General features: G+C 38.2%; 1 protein-coding gene across 2 annotated transcripts in view; it reads left to right on the plus strand.

The window, feature by feature from the left end:
- The window catches only part of PRIMA1 (proline rich membrane anchor 1), a 188496-nt gene that overhangs the window by 32458 nt on the left and 136700 nt on the right, over positions 1 to 19338 (plus strand). The gene's annotated exons all lie outside the window — the stretch shown is intronic.

The following is a 19338-nucleotide window of genomic DNA, read 5'->3' on the forward strand; positions in this document are numbered from 1 at the left end:
GAAATTCCATTTGAAGTTACCGTAAAAATTATAAAATATTTGGGAATCTACCTGCCAAAACAAACCCAGGAACTATATGAACACAATTACAAAGCACTTTTCACACAAATAAAGTCAGATCTAAATAATTGGGAAAACATCAGTTGCTCATGGGTAGGCCAAGCTAATATAATAACAGTGACAATTCTACCTAAATTAATTTACTTATTCAGTGCCGTACCAATCAAACTACCAAAAATTAATTTGTAGAGCTAGAAAAAATAATAACAATCATTTGGAATAACAAAAGGTCCAGAATATCAAGGAAATTAATGAAAGGAAATGCAAGGAAAGGTGGCCTAGCTGTTCCAGATCTTAAATTGTATAATAAAGCAGCAATCATCAAAACTACTTGGTACTGGCTAAGAAATAGGGTGGTAGATCAGTGGAATAGGTTAGATATGCAAGACACAACAGTCAATGACTATAGTAATCTACTATTTGATAAATCCAAAGACTTCAACGTCTGGGATAAGAACTCACTATTTAACAAAAACTGCTGGGAAAACTGGAAAAGAATATGGTAAAAATTAGGCATAGAACAACATCTTATACTATATACCAAGACAAAGTCAAAATGCATACATGATTTAGACATAAAGACTGATACTATAAGCAAACTAGGAGAGCAAGGAATAGTTTACCTTTCAGATCTATGGAGAAGGGAAGAATTTATACTAAACAAGAGATAGAGAACATTATGAAATGCAATATGGATGACTTTGATTACATTAAATTAAAAAGGTTTTGCACACACAAAGCCAATGCAACCAAGATTAGAAGGGAAGCAGAAAGCTGGGAAACAATTTTTACAGCCAGTGTCTCTGATAAAGGCCTCATTTCTAAAATATGCAGAGAACTGAGTCAAATTTATGAGAATACAAGTCATTACTCAAATAATAAATTGTCAACTGGTATGAATAGGCAGTTTTCAGAGGAAGAAATTAAAGCTATCTATAGTCATATGAAAAAATGCTCTAAATCACTATTGATTAGAGAAATGCAAATCGAAACAACTCTGAGGTACCCCATCACATCTATCAGACTGGCTAACGTGATAAAACAGGAAAATGATAAATATTGGAGAAGATGTGGGAAAATTGGAACACTAATGCTTTGTTGGTAGAGTTGTGAAATGATCCAACCATTTTGGAGAGCAATTTGGAACTATGCCCAAAGGGCTATAAAATTATGCATACCCTTTGACCCAGCAAAAGCACTTCTAGGGCTGTATCCCGAAGAGATCATAAAAACAGGAACAGGACCCACATGTACAAAAATATTTATAGCAGCTCTTTTTGTGGTGGCAAAGAATTGGAAATTGAGGGAATGCCCATCAATTAGGGAATGGCTGAACAAGTTGTGGTATATGAATGTAATAGGATACTATTGTGCTGTGAGAAATGATGGGCAGTTAGACTTCAGAAAAACCTGGAAAGACTTATATGAACTGATACTGAGTGAAATGAGCAGAACCACGAAAAGGTTGTACACACTAACAGTCATGTTGTGCGATGACTGATTTTGATAGACTTATCTCTTCTCAGCAATACAAGGACCTATGACAACTCCAAAAGACTCATGATGTAAAATGCTCTCCACATCCAGAAAAAGAACCATGGAGTCTGAATACAGATGGAAACATACTATTTGCTCTCCTTTTCTTTTGTTGTTTTGTTTTACTTCTTCTTTCCTGTGGATTCTCCCATTAGTTCTAATTCTTCTATACATCATGACTATTGTGAAAATATGTTTAGTATGAATGTATAAGTAGAGCCTATATCAGATTACATGCCATTTTGGGGAGGCTGGAGGAGAGGAAAGGAGAAAAAACTTAAAATTCAAAATTTTATGGAAGTGAATGTTGAAAACTAAAAATAAATTATTTAAAAATAAATAAATAAATAAAAAGAAAAATAAATAAAACAGAATAAGGATAAGAACACTTACACTGTGTAACTTAGAGGTTTATTGGGAGGAATGCATTTGGCTAACTACAAAGCAATAATAACTAAGCAGTTCTTATTAGCAATAATAACAGCCCAAACCATCTGTTATGTTTACTTCTATTTCTCAAACTATTTCAGTATCTGAAGGTCCACTTGGTCCAGGGTCTTTCAACTGCTTTCTTCCTAAGCATATGGACAGAAGAATGCTTATGAGAGGGAAGGGAAGGAAATAATCCTTTATTAAGCATCTACTATGTACCAGGCACTGTGCTAAGTACTTTCCAAATATTACATTTGAGACTAGAAAAGAGTTTAAAAGTTAAACAAAATGCAGCTGCTCTTGAACTTGTGATATCAGGTCATCATTGCTGAGCTCTTTGATAAATTTCCTGCCTAAGATCTCAAGCACATCAGAACACAGCTCAGAGTCGAAAGCTTTACTAGGATCAAAGGATTTAGAGTTGGAAGAGGTCTTAGCAATCTTAAACCTTTTGAGTATCATTGACCCTTTTTGCAGACTGGTAAAGCTGATAGATCACTTCTAAGAATAAAGTTTTTTAAATGCATGGATCACAAAGGAAATCAATTATATTGAAATATAGTTATCAAAATATTTTTCACAGAATTTCACAGAATCAATTCACAGAATCCTTGCTCCCGTACAATTCTCCCACTTTAAAGAAGGAGAACCTGAGACTCAGAGGGGTTTAGTGACTTAATCAAGGTCACATAACTCTTAAGTGTCAGAGCTAGGATTTGAACTCAGATCTTCTGATTCTAAATTCCAGTGTATTTTCCATTATACCACACTGCCAGCTCCCCAGGGACACACGCTACATAAAAGAATACAAACACCAACCTGCAAGGCACATCTTCCCAGTAAATGATATTCACTAAAGATGTACTGTTGTGTCACCAAAAAAAAAAAAAAAATAATCTCACCTGGCTTTCATGCTCTATTTCCTTCCAAAAAACAGTTCAACTAACACCATATAAGGAACCAGGCTGACATCAGCCTGGAGAAGTCTAGCTCCCCTCATTTTTTTCATGGTGTCTCAGTGAAGGACCAGTGCCTTCAGGGAGACTATTGGCAGCAATCACTGCCTTCCAGTGCCCATGGCTCAGTTGCTCTGCTACTCTGATTGCAATAACACCATATAAAAGTTTGAAGATCAATTTGACAAGTATTTTAATTAAGAGACTTCATGCTCCAAGTGAGGGTTGCACTGGAACCATGAGACCTCTTGCAGCAGTCTAAACCTATAATTGTATGGATGTATCTTCTCTCTTGGAGTAATATTTTTTTTCTCCCGGGTATGTAAAAATAATTTTTAACATTCCTTGTTTTTTTTTAAGTTTTGAATTCCAAATTCTATCCCTCCCCTCCTCCCTCCCTGAGATGGGAAGCAATCTGATATAAGTTACACATGTGCAATCATGTAAAACATTTCCATATTAGTCACTTTGCACAAGAAAACTTGAACCAAAAAAAAAAGCAAGAAAGTAAAAATTGTAAAGCATGGGTGTATATTTTTAAAGTTAATTAATTCATTTATTTTTAAAATTACTTATTTAGTATTTTATTTTTCTCTAATTACATATAAAGACAATTTTAACATTCGTTTTTAAACTTTTGAGTTCCAAATTCTCTTCCTCCCTTTTTCCCCACCCCCTCATTGAGAAGGAAAGCAATTCAATGTAAGTTTTACATATACTGTCATGCAAAACATATTTCCATGTTGTTGTTATTGTTTGTCCTTTGTTCTCGAAGAGGACCAGGACATCAGGGAGGTGACACATTAGTTGTGCTATAAAAGAAAAAAAAACATAAAGTAGATAAAAGTAAGCATGCGTATATCTTAAGAGAAACTTTGTCAGGCACATTGTTTGTGTTCAGATTAGATCTAAATCATCCAAAAAGTATTTCTTAGTTTTCAGGCAAATGAGGTTAAGTCACTTGCCCAGGGTCACACAGCTAGTAAGTGTCAAGTGTTTGGTCTGAGCTCGGATTTGAACTCAGGTCCATCCTGACTCCAGGGCCGGTGCTCTATCCACTGCACCACCTAGCTGCCCCCAGAAAGTATTCCTCAAAAGATCCTAAAATCATTTGAACTTCCTTCGGAAGGTTCTTGTTAAAATTGGAAGTCAACCTTTTCACAAACAGCAAGGCCAGCTCTACCACACACCACTCAAATTTAGATCAGTCCAAACACTTCTCAGAAGCCATCAGATTAAAGCCAGTCTCTCAGTTTGGGAAAAATGGCATGCACCATCTAAAGAAATTCCTAACTGGGGCCAAAGCAGCCCATGTTACGGAGTAATTTCACTTCCATGATCCACCTACCTATACAGAAATGATCTAGCAACTTAGAAAAAAATTTAGTAGTTTCTGAAAGTCCACATTATTAACACCTGGGAAAACAGATGCTCTCCCTTCCAGATTATAAATCCAACTCATGCAACTGAATAGTCTTAATCTAGTTACTATGTAAGCACAAATTATTATTGCAGCTCTGCTCAGTCAATAAACATTTCTTAAGCACCTACTATGTGCCAGGATATCAAACTCCACCTATGGATAACGATGAAATCATACATTTTAGTTACAAAAAATAAACTTTACAAGTAGATACATTGCTAGGTAATGGTTTATCTGGGAAAAGTTATGGAGGTTTTAGTGGACTACTATTTCAATATTGCTCAACAGTGTGGGATGGCAGCCAAAAAAAAAAAAAAGAAAATTCAACCTTGAGCTGCATTAAGGGGTAATGCTTCCAGGAATAATGAGATTCTAGTCCTTCTGCACTCTGCCCTGATCAAATAATTTCATAGTGTTGTGTTCATTTCTGGATGCCATAATTTAAGAAAGACATTGACAAACTAGAAAGCATTCATGGGTGGAAGGAAGGAGGGAAATAAACATTTATTTAAGTCCCTATTACATTCTAGGGACTGTGCTAGACACTTTATAAATATCTCATCTGATCCTTCACAACAATCCTGGGAAGTAGGTTGGGGGTAAAAAACCCCATTTTATTATTGAGGAAACTGAGGGAAATAGAGGTTAAGTGACTTGCCCAAAGTCACACTAAGTAGATGTCTAAGGTGAGATTTGAACTTGTGTCTCCTTGACTTCAGACCCAGTACCCTATCCACTGTACCACCTGAGAGAGGAAACAGCATATTAAAGGGTCTTGAGTCAAGATTGTTTAAAAGAACTGTGAATGTTTAGCCTGGAAAAAAGAAGATTCAGGGTTGAACATAAGAGCAATCTTCAAATATCTAAATGGTGGTCATATGGAAGAGGGATTAAATTAGTTCTGTTTGGTCCCTGAGGGGAGAACCGGGAACAATGGCCCCAAGTTTCCAAATGACAACTTTAGACTCGAGGTCAGGAAAAATTTCCTGATAATCAGAAATGATTGGAAATTGAGCAGGCTGCCTTGAGAGGTGATAGTTTTCTCTTCTTGGGATATTTTGAAACAGAAGCTGAATGACTAATGGTCACTGGCCAGATGGCCACTGAAGTCCCTTCTGGCCCTAAACTTCTGTAAAACCCAGGTCCTCTGACTTCACATTCAACCCTTCCCACTGCGCTACATTGGCTTATGGATTAGAACCCATGACTCATTTTATGTTCTTTTCTTCTCATCCTCACTAACCCTGTGATGAATTATTGCGTGGAAGTAGGGGAAATCATTCCCTAGCACCAGGCCCCAGCGATTAGCCAGCAATCTTAAGCTCACACTCTCATGCACAGATTCATTCATTCTTACTCACCTTCATACAATCACCGAAACTCTTACCACTCTACTTACTTCCAGAACACTTTTCTTTCTCATTCTCAATTTCGCTGCAAGATACATTAAGGACCACTCTTTGTGCTTGGTGCTGAGCTTGGAAAGAGCACCAGTTACGGAGTCAAAGGATCTGATTTCAAATTCCACCTCTGACATTTACTACCTGTGTGATGTTGGGCAAGTCTCTTAATTTCCCTGAGCCTCAGTTTCTTCAAGTGTAAAATAAGGAAGTTGAACTAGATAATATCTATGGTCCTTTCTAGTTCAAAACCATTGCTAGTTTTCCTTACATTCTCCTTTACTCATTGCTTCCACAATATATTAGATACCGTGCTTGTAATTGCTACAAAACTTCAGTGGATCTGAGCTCTTATTGATGTACTGTTTCCCATAAATAGTATGGGCCACAATCCATTGATGCTGTCTTCTCCTGAGAAATTCTTGTCCATGTTCTCCCACTAATATTCTATAAATTCTGTCACATGCAAATGAGCCAAGAGAACATAAGGCCCTGCAACCTCTGTCATTTATCTGTTCTCAAATAGATCTTCCCAGTCTATTTACCTAAGAGCAATTCTCTATTTGTTCCCCTTAAAATCTGGGTATCCCCTTACATTTTAATGGGAAAACCTGTTTCTTCACACATGTATTTTTATCATTTTTTTCATATATAGTTGTTGGTTTTCTGTCCCTTTCAGCAACCAAACTGTTTACATGAAAAAGGCACTATACCTTATATTCAAAGTAGTACACTCAATATAAATAAAGGAGTTTGGAGGAGGAGCCATTTAGTGAAGGACAATAAAGAGTTCTGTTTTGGATGTGCTAAATCTGAGATGTCTGATCTAGGTAGAGCTGTCCAGCATGAAGTTGGTAAAGAGGGTTTGAAATAACCACTTTGGAGGAATGTGATAAGTCATTCAGGGAATTATTTGTGTTTTTTTATTGTTCAGTCAGTCAGATCTGTCTAACTCTTCATGACCCTATGGACTACATTGTCCTTTGGGTTTTCTTGGCAAAGATACTGAAGTGGTCCGCCGTCTCCTTCTCCAATGGATAAAGGCAAACAGAGGTTAAGTGACTTGCCCAGAGTCACATAGTTAGTAAATGTCTGAGGACAGATTTGAACTCAGATCTTCCTAACTCTAGGCCCAGTGCTCTATCCACTGAGTCACCTAGCTGCCCCAATACCTAGTTGTGGTCAGATAGCATATTCTTATTGACCTACTGGGCACAGTTGTATGACTTCATCCAGTTGAGTCAAGTAACAGACAAGTTGGAAAAGAGAACGTGGGTAGTAGAGATAGCCCAGGGTTGCAGTTTGGTGAGATGAGAATAACAATAGAAAAAAGGGATAAAGCATTCAAGGCTAGGAAAGAATATAGTCGTGCTGGTTACTTATAGGGAAGCTAGAACAGTGAGATAATGGACTAAGACCATAGGGTGATAGAACTAAAGCTGGAAGGACCATCTGATGCAGTCCCTTCATTTTATAAATGGAAAATTTGGGGCCTAGAGAGGTCAAGTGACTTGTACGAGGTCACACAGGTGCCAAGTAATAGAGTCCAGATTTGAATCCAGGTCCTTTAGTTCTGACAGCAAGGCTTTTTTTTTTTTCCATTGTACCATGATGCCTCTTACAACAGGAGACCCAGAGAAAATGCATAATGTTCTAGAGAAATAAAGATGGCTAGAGGAACTGGAAGCTGTTGTGAGCATGAGGAATAGGTTAGGGGGGATGAAGTAGGTGCTTAACAACTGCTTGCTGACTGATTAACAGCTAAGGGGATCAGGAAAGGCCTCGTGTAGGAAGGGGGCATTTGAGTCTCCTTAGCCTCCACAATCTGTTTCAAACCTATTCTTTCTGCCTTATTTAATAAGAATCACATTCGTGTATTCTGCTCCCAAATAATGCCAGATCTCTTCCTGTTCCCTCTGCGTCCTTAATTCCTTCTTTCCAAATCTTTGACTATTAAAATCCTCCAGTGCCTTCAAGAATCTCCTCCATGAAGTCTTCCTAGGCCCTCCTAACCCAGTTAAAAGTGACCTTTCCTTCCTCAAATTTCCTAGGGCACTTTATCTGCATTTTCTCTTTTGTCCATTTCACTCCACTTTGTTATGCTCATTTGTGTTCAACCTTTCCTTCATAAACTCCTTGGTTTTGGGGATTTGTCAGTTTTTATCTTCACATTTCTGATACTTACCACAGTTCCTTGCCCATATAGATACGTGTTGTTTTGAGTCGAGCTAAAATGGATTGAGATGAATTGAAGACATTTGACCAGTTAGAACAGAGATATTTCATTGCCAATGTATTTCCTTGATGGTCTCCAACAGCTATGAAAACAACAAAACTATAAACTGAGTCACAGCCACATACCATAGCTTTTAAAGCTTATTTAAACCTCAAGGCTTAATTTCATCTCCTCCCCAAAATATCTCATCCCCAATGCGCAGGTACGCACATATGTGTGAGCATATCCTTAAGAAATTAGTTACAGGGATATAGTTCAACTGAGGTTTTGTGACAACTTTTATTAATTATTGAATAATTCAATAAATTATTCAAAATTCTCTTGCTATTTAAAGCATCCTCCAAAATGTTTTTGTAGACAAATTAAACCAGCACATTGTTTGCCTAAAACTGGTATAAATGCATGCTGATTGTGTTTAAGAGCACATGTGTATTGATGGGTCTGTGTGTTTGCTCATACGTATGAATGATATATGTGCCAAGGCACCTGAGATGGGTTACTACCTTCTACTGTGCTGTTGGTTTTATTTACTTTTATTTCCAGTACTCTGAGTGGCAGTTCTTACTTGATAATCTGCATTATTCCTTCTTAGCAGGCAATATATCATTAATGCATTAAGTGCAACATGGAAATTATGATTTAAAAAAAATCATGGGTTGAGGTCTCACCTCCCTTGGAAATCTTCCTAAAGACAGAATTAGCTTTCTGCTGCTTTCAGTGATGATGTACCCTGAACAGACCAACTTGTCCTTTCTATGATTCACATTACTATGTGCAGGAGGGTATGGAAGTGAGTGATATTGATTCAACGAGGTTGGTCCAGGCTTTTCCCTTATAAGTCCTTTTGTCTTGTTGTTTGTGAATTTGACTGCTATACTATTAGGAAAGGCAATTAGGAACTCATATGACATACCTGTGATTCTCTAGGTATCTTGTGTATTCTGTGATAAGGAATTCCGTATGAGGAATATATTTCTGGCTGTTCTAAAGCCAGAAAATAGAGAATATATGAAAAGACCTGAACAGTGATAACATTTCCAACAAATTCAGGATGAGAGTTTTATACTTGACCATCTACAATTGAGATCAGGTCCCCATCACTAAGGAAAATTATTCAGGGATGGGCATCTTCCTAAGAGATCTGCCTTTATCTTTAAATTACATGACCATTTCTGTAATGGTATACAATTTCTCACAAGTATGCTATCTGAATCCATGTCCAAAGTTGCCTTCTGTATCCTAAGCAATTTGGTATATCCTAAAGAACATTGTCAGATCATATGGACGTTTGGTACAGATAATATCTGATAGATGGCACAGTTTATGTGCCCCTTCTGGAAGGGCTTCTAGAAGAGATTGGTAGTTCAGCTACTTCTCACAACAATGTACCACCCTCTGCCCAATGGAGAATTAGGAAGGGCTAAGGAACAGATAACACATTTTCTGCACCATCTCACCATTGGTCTGCAATGTAAATGGGCACGTATTTGCCCATGGCTGAATTTGCCCATTGCGATGCAATGCACTTTGATGATTCTTGTTTCAGATCACACAGGAGTGTATCCTATGTCTTTGATTAGCAGATCATCCAGAGACTGGGAAATTGCCTGCCTTGGGAGCATAGAAATGACATTTACATAGGGGTCTTTGCAACCCAGCTAGCCTCCATCCAATTATGCTCCCATGATCTGATCATCCAGTCATGGAGTAAGCCCTCTTCCAATCATGGGAATGGACCCAATGGAAAACAATGGGTGCTCCTATGCCAGAGCCAGAACAAATAAAGTCAATAGCTCAAAGGCCTTCTGGAGGACTCTTTAACATTATCTGGTGGTTGAAACAAGAAATATTAAGTAGGGCTACGTAGGGGCTGGGAAATTCACACTGCATTCCATATATCTTAGTTAAAACCTGCATACCATCCCAAATTCTCACAGCAACAGTGGGAATAATCAGCACTCATTTATTTTGAATCACAGGAAGCAAATGAGGTAGGGGATATTTTAGATTACACACTATAGAAGGCCCTTGATACTATGGAATAGCAGAGAAGGACAGTTCTAAGGAACAGACATGGCAACAGATAGAGTGTGTGTGTGTGTGTGTGTGTGTGTGTGTGTGTGTGTGTGTGTGTATGTGTGTGTCTATGTCTGTGTATACACCTTGGTACTACTCATATTTTCACCAAGAATATCCAGAAAGAATGCAACCTCCTTTCCTGGATAAATGGTTCCGGAAAATGGTTCAGGGTCTTATAAACATGTTATCTTTGGATGGACAAGGGTGGACAAGCACAACTGAAACAGTGCTCTATACTTGTGCATCAGGAGCTCTACCTGTGCCTTGTTTAGGGAAGGAGACAAGTTGAGAGATGGGAGGAACCTCAACACATACATCCGCCAATGGATGTGTAACCTAAGAATAAAGGACTACTTGAAGACCTCCAAAGAGGGGGAAGCTACCACCTTGTGAGGCAACCCATTCCACTTTGTTGTTGTTCAGGTATTTCAGTCATGTCTGACTCTTCACAACCCCATTTGGGGTTTTCTTGGCAAAGATACCAGAGTGGTTTGCCATTTCTTTCCGCAGCTCATTTTACAGATGAGGAAACTGAGGCAAGCAGTGTTAAATGACTTTCCCAGGGTCACAAAGCTGGTGTCTGAGGTCTTATTTGAACTCAGGTCTTCCTACTCCAGGCCCAGCACTTGATCCATTGCTACCTAGCTGCCCACTTTGGGAGAGCCCTTATTATTAGGAAGTTTTTCCTGACACGAAATTTAAATTTATGTCTTTGCAACTACCACTCTTTGCTTCTAGCCCTGCTCTCTAGGGCTGTTCCACACTCTGTAACAGATAGAATGTCCTTCCAACTTTGAGAGTTTTCTTCTTCAACCTAAACATACCCAGTTCTTTCAATTGATTCTCAAGTGACACGGGCCCACGGCCCTCCACCACCATGGCACCATTGGTGCCCTTTGAAATCTTTCTAGCTTACCAACATTCTTCTTAAACTAATACTCCTGCAATCATACGCAGTACTGTATATGAGGTCTGACAAGGACAGAATACAATGGGAAAATTCACCTCCCTATATGTAGAAGCTCTGCCCCTTTAATGCCATCCAATATGATCCAAAATTAGATGTTTTGACTGCCACATCACATTTCAGACTCATATTGAGCTTTCGGTCCCCTAAAATCCCTAAGTCCTTTTCAGAATAACTCTTTCAGAATAATTGCTGTCTACCAATGCTAGGGGTAGCTAGGTTGCACAGTGGATAGAGTGCCAGGCCTGGAATCAGAAAGACTCATCTTCCTGAGTTCAAATCTGGCCTCAGATATTTACTAGCTGTGTGACCCTAGACCAGTCACTTAACTCTGCCTCAGTTTCCTCATCTGTAAAATGAGCTGGAGAAGGACCACTGCCAACCATTCGAGCATCTTTGCCAAAGAAACCAAAATGGGTTCATGAAGAGTCAGACATGACTGAAATGATTGAACAACAAGAAAAACATGGAAGGAGGCAGGTATTCAAGGTCTGGAAATACAGTTTGGTCATATTGGAACATGAAGATGCATAGGGCAAATCAGTCAAGCGTGGTTGTCCCAAAGATTCCTGCTTACTGGGAAATCTTTCCCACTGTTAGGGGCTTAGCTCAGTCAAGAGATAGGGAGCTTTTAGGGAAAATCTTTGGGATGCATTATCCCTGCTGAGTTTTCCTCTCCTATGGATTCTGTGTCCTGGCTCCTGTACCATCTCCATTTAACAAGAAGTCCATAGTTAAGGAACTTGCCTTGCAAGGCCTGAACTTGTCAGGCAGATGCCCAGAGGACCACAAGTCTGTCACCCAAGCTCCTGCTTGCCCTCCCAGGTGGAAGAGTAGTCTGGGTCACAAATATAGTACTAAGGAAGATTAGAGGGGGAATTCAGACTACCACAGGCAAATTTCTTCATCTGCCCCCACAAAACAGAGGAGATAAATACAATGGGGAAAACAATTGTAAAGAGATGGATTAATTAATTAATTGAAAGCATTTATTAAGTGCTTATCATTCTAATCACGATGCTAAGAGTTAGAAATAAAAATAGAAAAAGCAGACCATTTTTGCCTCCAGGACGCTCACACTCTTGGACAGCACTGGAGGTCCAAAAAGTCTTATAACAGGGCATATGACAAGGTCCAAGAGTCCTTAGGGTACACAGGGGTGTCTTCACTGAAGAATGGAGAGCCTATTGGAGATTGGCATACCACCACTGGAAAGGAAAGGGGAAGAGGTGTAAAAACTGAGGTTGGAGATCAGTGTTTAGTGAAGAAAGAAAATAAGGAAAGGGATATTGGCAGGAAGGTTGGGATGGGACCTGAGTTGGGGAGGGGGTACTGGGGCAGGTGAGAAGGGAGGGTGCTCCCTCATTTTCAATACAGTTGTCTTTTCTACATCATGACTTTCCCCATTGCAGTTTCGATATATTGTGGGTTGGCATAAGAAATTAAATGGGAATTTTGGAGGAGTTTTGCAGAAGGGGCAGATGACATGTGAAGGCCCACAGACAACACAAAAAAGGTTTAGAAACTCAGAAATGCATAAAATATATGTACAGTATTGTATAATATCAACATATTTATCTTTTACTATCACAAATATATACAATTTCTTTTTTAAAGTTAAAATAAGTAAAAAGTTAAAGTTCGTGAAAAGAATGTGAAAGCCAGCAGACAACATACAAAGACTAGAAATGTGGAAATATCTTTAAAAGTTTAGTAACTCATAAATACATAAAATTTATGTACTGTTTTGTATAATATTACCTGTACAAGTATGTATTTCACTGTCTAATAATATAAATGAGCAGTTACACTTTTTTTTTCTTAAAATGAAATTTGTACTAAAAGAACTGTGGTTCTCCCCACTGGTCTGGGGATGCCAAGTGTGTTTATGGCAATCTCTCACGTGACATCTCACAGTGATCTCACAGTGATCTTTGCATCTGTAGTTTCCAGTATCTTGCATAGTTTAAACTGCAAAGGGAAGCACAAAAATTTTATGCAGATTTTCCAAATAGTGGGGATGCTGTGCCCCTAACCTCCTTGATATGGAAGGGACAACTGTAGTAAGGATTATCAAAATCTAAACATCACAGCAATCCCCCACCATGGATGGATAGTTGGATGTGAAACAGAAAGTCTATCCGCTGCTTGCCCAACCAAACTTTGGGCAAGTTCCTTGTCCTCATTAGACTCAGTTGCCCTTCTTACCAAATGAGAATCTTGCCTAAGTAGAGACCAATACATAGACTGTATGATATCCTGAGGTCCCTTCCAGCTCTCTAATTTTAAGAAAGGAAAATATTGAAGCTATTATAAAGGACATATTATTTCATTTACTTCCAACCACGGGCTACAAAAGCTTCCATTTTTATGCTGTGCCGCTTTTTACTCTTTCCCTAGTCAAAAGAAAAGGTGTATTATTTATGAATTAGCCAAGTCCCTATTACCTAATTCTTAATTTTATTAATATACCCAGGAGATGCCATTAGTAATTGTAGGGTTAAGGATGACAAGTTGGGAGGCCTTGGTGGATAATTGGCTAACCTTGAAAAGGAGCAACCTTTATTTTCTTTGGTTCAGACTCTGGCTAAGAGTTTATTTTTGAGGTGGCAGATAAGGGGGGAGGAAGAGGAGGAGAAGGACTTTGATACACCAAAATGCCCCATTTATAAAATTTGTTTCAACAAATACAGAAAATTTAGTTCCTGGTTCATGTATTCAATATGCCCTGAGTAAATGTAATAAATAGTTCTTAGCTAGAATTGGCTGGTCATGGTGATTAGTCATCATCATAAAGCATCATTACATTAGTTAACATATTTATTGTTCTGTGATTTTGATGCCTTAGACAGGGGCTGGACTAAGAAGAAATGCTTTATTAAGCAAATTTAAATAGCATTTAAGAGATGGTGGAAGAAACTTGAGAGATCTTGAGAGAATAAAATGTAACCAAAAGCAACCAAAAGCATTTTAGAGGCACCATTTTTTTTAACAAATAGCTTGGAATGTTGCAAGAACTATGATCAATACAACAGTCATTCATGATTCCAGAGGCAGATGACGTTTGCACATGCCATCCATGACAGACAAGTGACCTTCCTAGGCTTCCACCCTGGCTCCCTGGCTTCTCACAGCTTCTCTGGAGGCTGGCAGTCCTATCTGTCCTGGAATTCTTCCACCAAGGTCCCTATGTTACCTTGATTGCTTATATTCCTATCCCTACCACTTAACACAATGCCTGGCACAAAGTAAGAACTTAATAAATTCTTTTTCATTCACTCACTCACTCATTCATTCATTCATTACCAATGGTCAGCTGGCATGCTCCATTGGTATCTATGTAAGGTGTCAACCCCCTGTGGTAGATCTGTTTGAGGATATTGGATAAGAACATAGGGTGGGCAGGAATGGATATTCAGTGAAATAAATTATGGCAGTCCTAACATTAAAGAGATCATATATCTATTGGAGTACCTATTACATATATTTCAACTTCTTATTTTCCCCATATAAAAGTATTTCCCTTAAGACTATTTTCTGCAGTATAATTCATTAATCCAGTTGAATTCGCCGTAGTTGAAAGTTATTTTACTGACACTGTGTAATCCTAGGCTTTGGGAAAATTGCCTCTCATTTCTGTGCCTCAGTTTCCTTAGCTTTGTCTAAGAGTATTGCTTCCAGGCCTGACATTCAATAATTTAATTTCTTTAAAGAAAAGTCTAAATATTAAGGTGCCATATTCTAATGTCAATTGTTACTATTACAGTTAATTACAATTTGTTACATAATCCATGACTTCTCCAAGGGTAATATGAAAACTTAATGAATACTAGAAGGGTGAAGTAGGCAACTTATCTATATTATAAATAATCTTGCCTCATTTACTGAACTCTTCAGGTAAAATTATCTTATTTATTTTTAATTAATTTTTATTTCAGAAATAACAAGCATTTATTATCTCCCTCTCCCACATTCACTCCACCACCACTGGAAAAAAGAAAGAAAGAAAAAGAAAACCTAGTAACAAATATGCATAGTCAAACAAAACAAACTCCCACATTGGCCAGGTGCAAAAATATGTGTCTCATTCTACATATGTAGTCCATGACTTCTCTGTCAGGAAATTGGTAACACATTTCATAATTGGTCCTCTGGAAACATGGCTGGGAGTTGCATTCCTCAGCCCGCTTAAGTCTTTCCAAATTGTTCACTTTTACAGTGTTGTTATCATAGCACATATTGATCATCAGTTCTTTGCCCCTTTTCTCTTCCACTTAGCTAGATCCCAATCATAAGTTCTTGCCCTTTGTTTCTTTCCTTTTAAACCCCATCTTCACAGTCCCCTCTCTGAGTTTAGGGTTTGTTTTGCTTATGAATAATCTCTCACTGAATTTACTCTGCTTCTTCCACCTTTCCCCTCTCCCTTTTCCCTCCTGTCTCTCTGCAGAGTTGAATATATTTCTATTCCAAAATCTTGATGAGTACCTATTGGACCCTCTTTTGATCAGTTCACATGAACATGAGGGAGGTTCAAATGACTTTCTATGCCCCTACTCCTTCCTTGTTTGTATAGATTTCTACCTGTACCTTCAATTATGAGTTAAAATCTCCTTCATTGCTTCTCCTTTTTCCTTTTGTATACTTCCATCCCCTCCATCTCCCTTCTTCTTTTGATAGCATCAAAACATAGTAAAATCACTCCCAGGCCCTCTGTCTGATTAGACTCCTCTATGACCCCTAAAGACATTAGGGGTTTGAAAGGACTCTTGTATTATTGCTCCCTACCTCCTTTAGAATGTAAGCAATCCACTTTTTTTGTTTCCCTTTACTTTTGTGTTTATATTTCAAAATTCTACTCAGCTTTGGTCTTTCTGTCAGGAATACTTAAAAGTCCTCTATCTCATTAAGGTTCATTTTTCCCCTGTGAGATTATATTCAGTTTTGTAGGTAAGTTGTTCTTGGTTATAAGCCTATATCTTTTGCCTTTTTGAACCATTGTATTCCACAGTCTCCACTCCTTTTAATTAATAGCTATTAAATCTGTGTGATACTGACTATGGTGTCACTTGACCTCTTCCTTGCCACTCTCAGTACTTTTCCCCTTTATTTGAATTGGAAGCATTGGATTTTGACTATTATGTTCCTGGGAATTTTCATTTTGGGGTTTCTTTCAGGAAGTGATCAATAAGGCTGTTTTTTTTTAAATTTCTACTTTGCCCTCTTCTTCTAATATGTATGGGTAGTTTTTCGTGTTTTATTGAAATATAATATTCAAGCTCTTTTTGGGGGTCTAGTTATGGCTTTCAGAACATATCTTAATTTATATCTCAAGTTATACTTCCTTGAACTGTTTTCTAGGATAGCTATTTTTGAGAAGGGATACGTTACATTTTTCTTTTTTTTAAATACAATTTTGACTTTATTTTAACATTTCTTTTTGTCTCAGAGAGACATTAACTTCTGTTTGGTCCATTAGAATTTTCAGCTTATCTATTATTCGAGTGAGATTTTGTACCACTTGTGCTAATTTGTTCAATTCTCGCTCCAAGTCTTTCCTCCAAATCTTTCATTTCCTTTCCACTTCTTTCCTCTCTCACTTTTGTTACATTTATATCATTTTTAAACTTAAAAAAACCTCTTGCTTTATTTCTTCTAGGATTTCTGATTGATCTTGTAACCAAGCTGTATTTTTCCTTGAGACTTTGCTTGTGCATGTTTTGGAGTTATTCTCCTCTTCTGGGTTGTGTCTTGGGCGTCTTTGGCATCATAACAGCACTTTATCCTTTTCTGTTTACTCATTCTTCCTGACTTACTTTTCTTATTGGGACTTTGTGTTAGGGCCAGGCTCTGCATACTTCTACTGGGACTGTTGTAGCTTTGTATAGTCCTGGCCTGTCTCATACTCCACTGCTGTTGTCATGAAAGCACGTCTCATAGGTTCATCCATTTTGGACCTTGCTCAACCTCCTTATTTTTCATAGGAGGAAAATGAGAACCAGGGAAGTTACATGACTTTCCTAGACATTCCTTCCTGCTCTAGATCATGATCTTAGAATCCTATGTTCTCACTAACTGGGGTTCTTAGCTTACCTTGTATTAAAGACCCCTTTGGTAGTCTGACCACCATCTTCAGAGTTATCTCAAAACTATCTTTTAAAATTCAAATAAATGAAGCACATATATCATTTCTTAACTTCCTATAGCTTGGGTAGACTTGGTTATTCTGTCTGAAGCCAAGATCTATTTATAGAGATAGTGCAATTTATTATGTTCCATAATGTGTGACCAAGTGCTAAAATCCCTCCAGGAAATCACTAGCGGCAGGCCTGAAAACTTTGCGGTCCCATGTGAATCCAGCTCTGTGAAGCCATAATTGAGCAATCACACTGTATTAAGCACTATGTGTATTAAGTTGCATGGAAACCATGTTAAGTTTATTTCTGATTCTATGGTGCCCTTTCGCTTACTGAACATCAATATTTCATTATTACAACTTACTGCACTCAAGTTACCATCTCTCCCACTCTCCCTCTCTCCTTCTATTAGTGGAAACAGCAATGTATTTGGAATCAGAGAACTCAAGTACAAATACCACTTCTGAGATTTACTATCTTATTGAGACTCAAGGGCTCTTATTCTGGAATCTAGGAACTTAATTTTTTTTATAATTATGTTTCAATATAGTTTTCTTTTGGAATTCTATGGATTTCTTTTATGTATTTAAAAACATTATTCTGAGGAGTCCATAGGCTTCATCAGACTGCCAAAGGGGTCAATGACATAAGAAAGGTTAAGAATCCCAATCAGTGTGAAAGTAGGATCATAGGATCATGGGTCCAGAGGGGAACAGACCTCAAAGGCTGTATAGTCCAATCTTGGGCAAGTCACATAACTTCTCTAGGCCTCAGTTTCCTCATACCTAAAATGATGGGGTTGAGCTAAATGACCTTGAAGTTCCTTTAAAGAGTCTTTTAAAAAGCGATACCTATATATTATTTCATGATAACAGTTGCTCTGAGGGAAAATATGTCAGCTTGAGGTATAATTTGAGGGTCAGAACAGGGAGGTGATTACGGAATTTTAGAGCCTGTCTTGAATTTTAAATTCTGCTACTGTAATTGTGGCTTTTTTTATCTCCTGTCAGAGAAATAGATTATAGAATAATCCACTCAATAATCTTGGTAATGTCCAAAATCATAAAATGTTAGAGCTGGAAGGGATTTTAGAAGAGAAGATATTGTCATATTGAACATAAAATGTGAGAAACAGAGAGATGAATTAGATGGTTTGTTTTTTTTTTTTACATTCGGGGCCTGCTTGAAAGGATTCCAGAACCCTAGGCAGCAGGACAGGGTCTGGAAGAATGGGTGTACGTTAATGCTCTGGACCCCAAGACGTTATCCCCATCCCCACCCTTTTCTCCTTCCTCCCAAAGTTTCACCTACATGTTCATTACACTCAATGGGCCTGGGCCCCTTCTCTTCCTCCACCTCCCCCCCTTTCCAGTCACAGCAAGAGGAGACAATTGGGTTGTGATTATGACATCCCAATAAGCTCAGCTCTTCCTCTCCACCCCTCCTACCTCCCATATTTGAGAGGAGGTGCCTGCAGGACTTCTTTCTCTATCAAGCCCCCTTTCCATTCTTTGTGGAAAAGAGGTCAGACCCAGCAAAGACCTTTCTCCTGTGGTCAATCTTCTTTGTCCATAAAGCAGTAGTGCTTAGGGAGAGGAAAAAGCTATTCATTCACCAAAGCCACAGGATTTCTGACTCTGAAATAAAGGAGCAAGTTAAGACTAAGACTCAGCACCCCCTAAGAAAGGCCAAGATGAAAGGAGCTAAAATAGAGGAAAAGGACGGGGACCGAGACTTGGCCCTGCCAAGGCAAATATTAAATGAACCCACAGCCTTGTCATGACACTTACTGCAGCAATCTGCATACTCTGTGAATTCTAGGAATTTTTACATGAGAAAGAGATTTGATCAGATTCTCCTACCCGTATCAAGGCAGCACAGCCTTCTCCAAATGAGTGATTATGTGGTAACTCAGCATACACACTATAAAAATGTGGAATCAGACTGTAGGCCTATCTATTGTATTGTGCTTCTAGAAAGATCAACATTACTACAAAGTCCTGTGGGTAGAGTAGGTATTGCTAATGTGAAGAAACTATGGAAAAATGTTTTCCCATGAGAAAGAACACTATCCCTAAGCAGCATAATGGAAAGCACCTGTTTATCTTGTAGTAA

This window comes from Vombatus ursinus, unplaced genomic scaffold (assembly GCF_900497805.2).
Source record: "Vombatus ursinus unplaced genomic scaffold, bare-nosed wombat genome assembly UNPS02014794.1, whole genome shotgun sequence".
NCBI lineage: Eukaryota > Metazoa > Chordata > Mammalia > Diprotodontia > Vombatidae > Vombatus > Vombatus ursinus.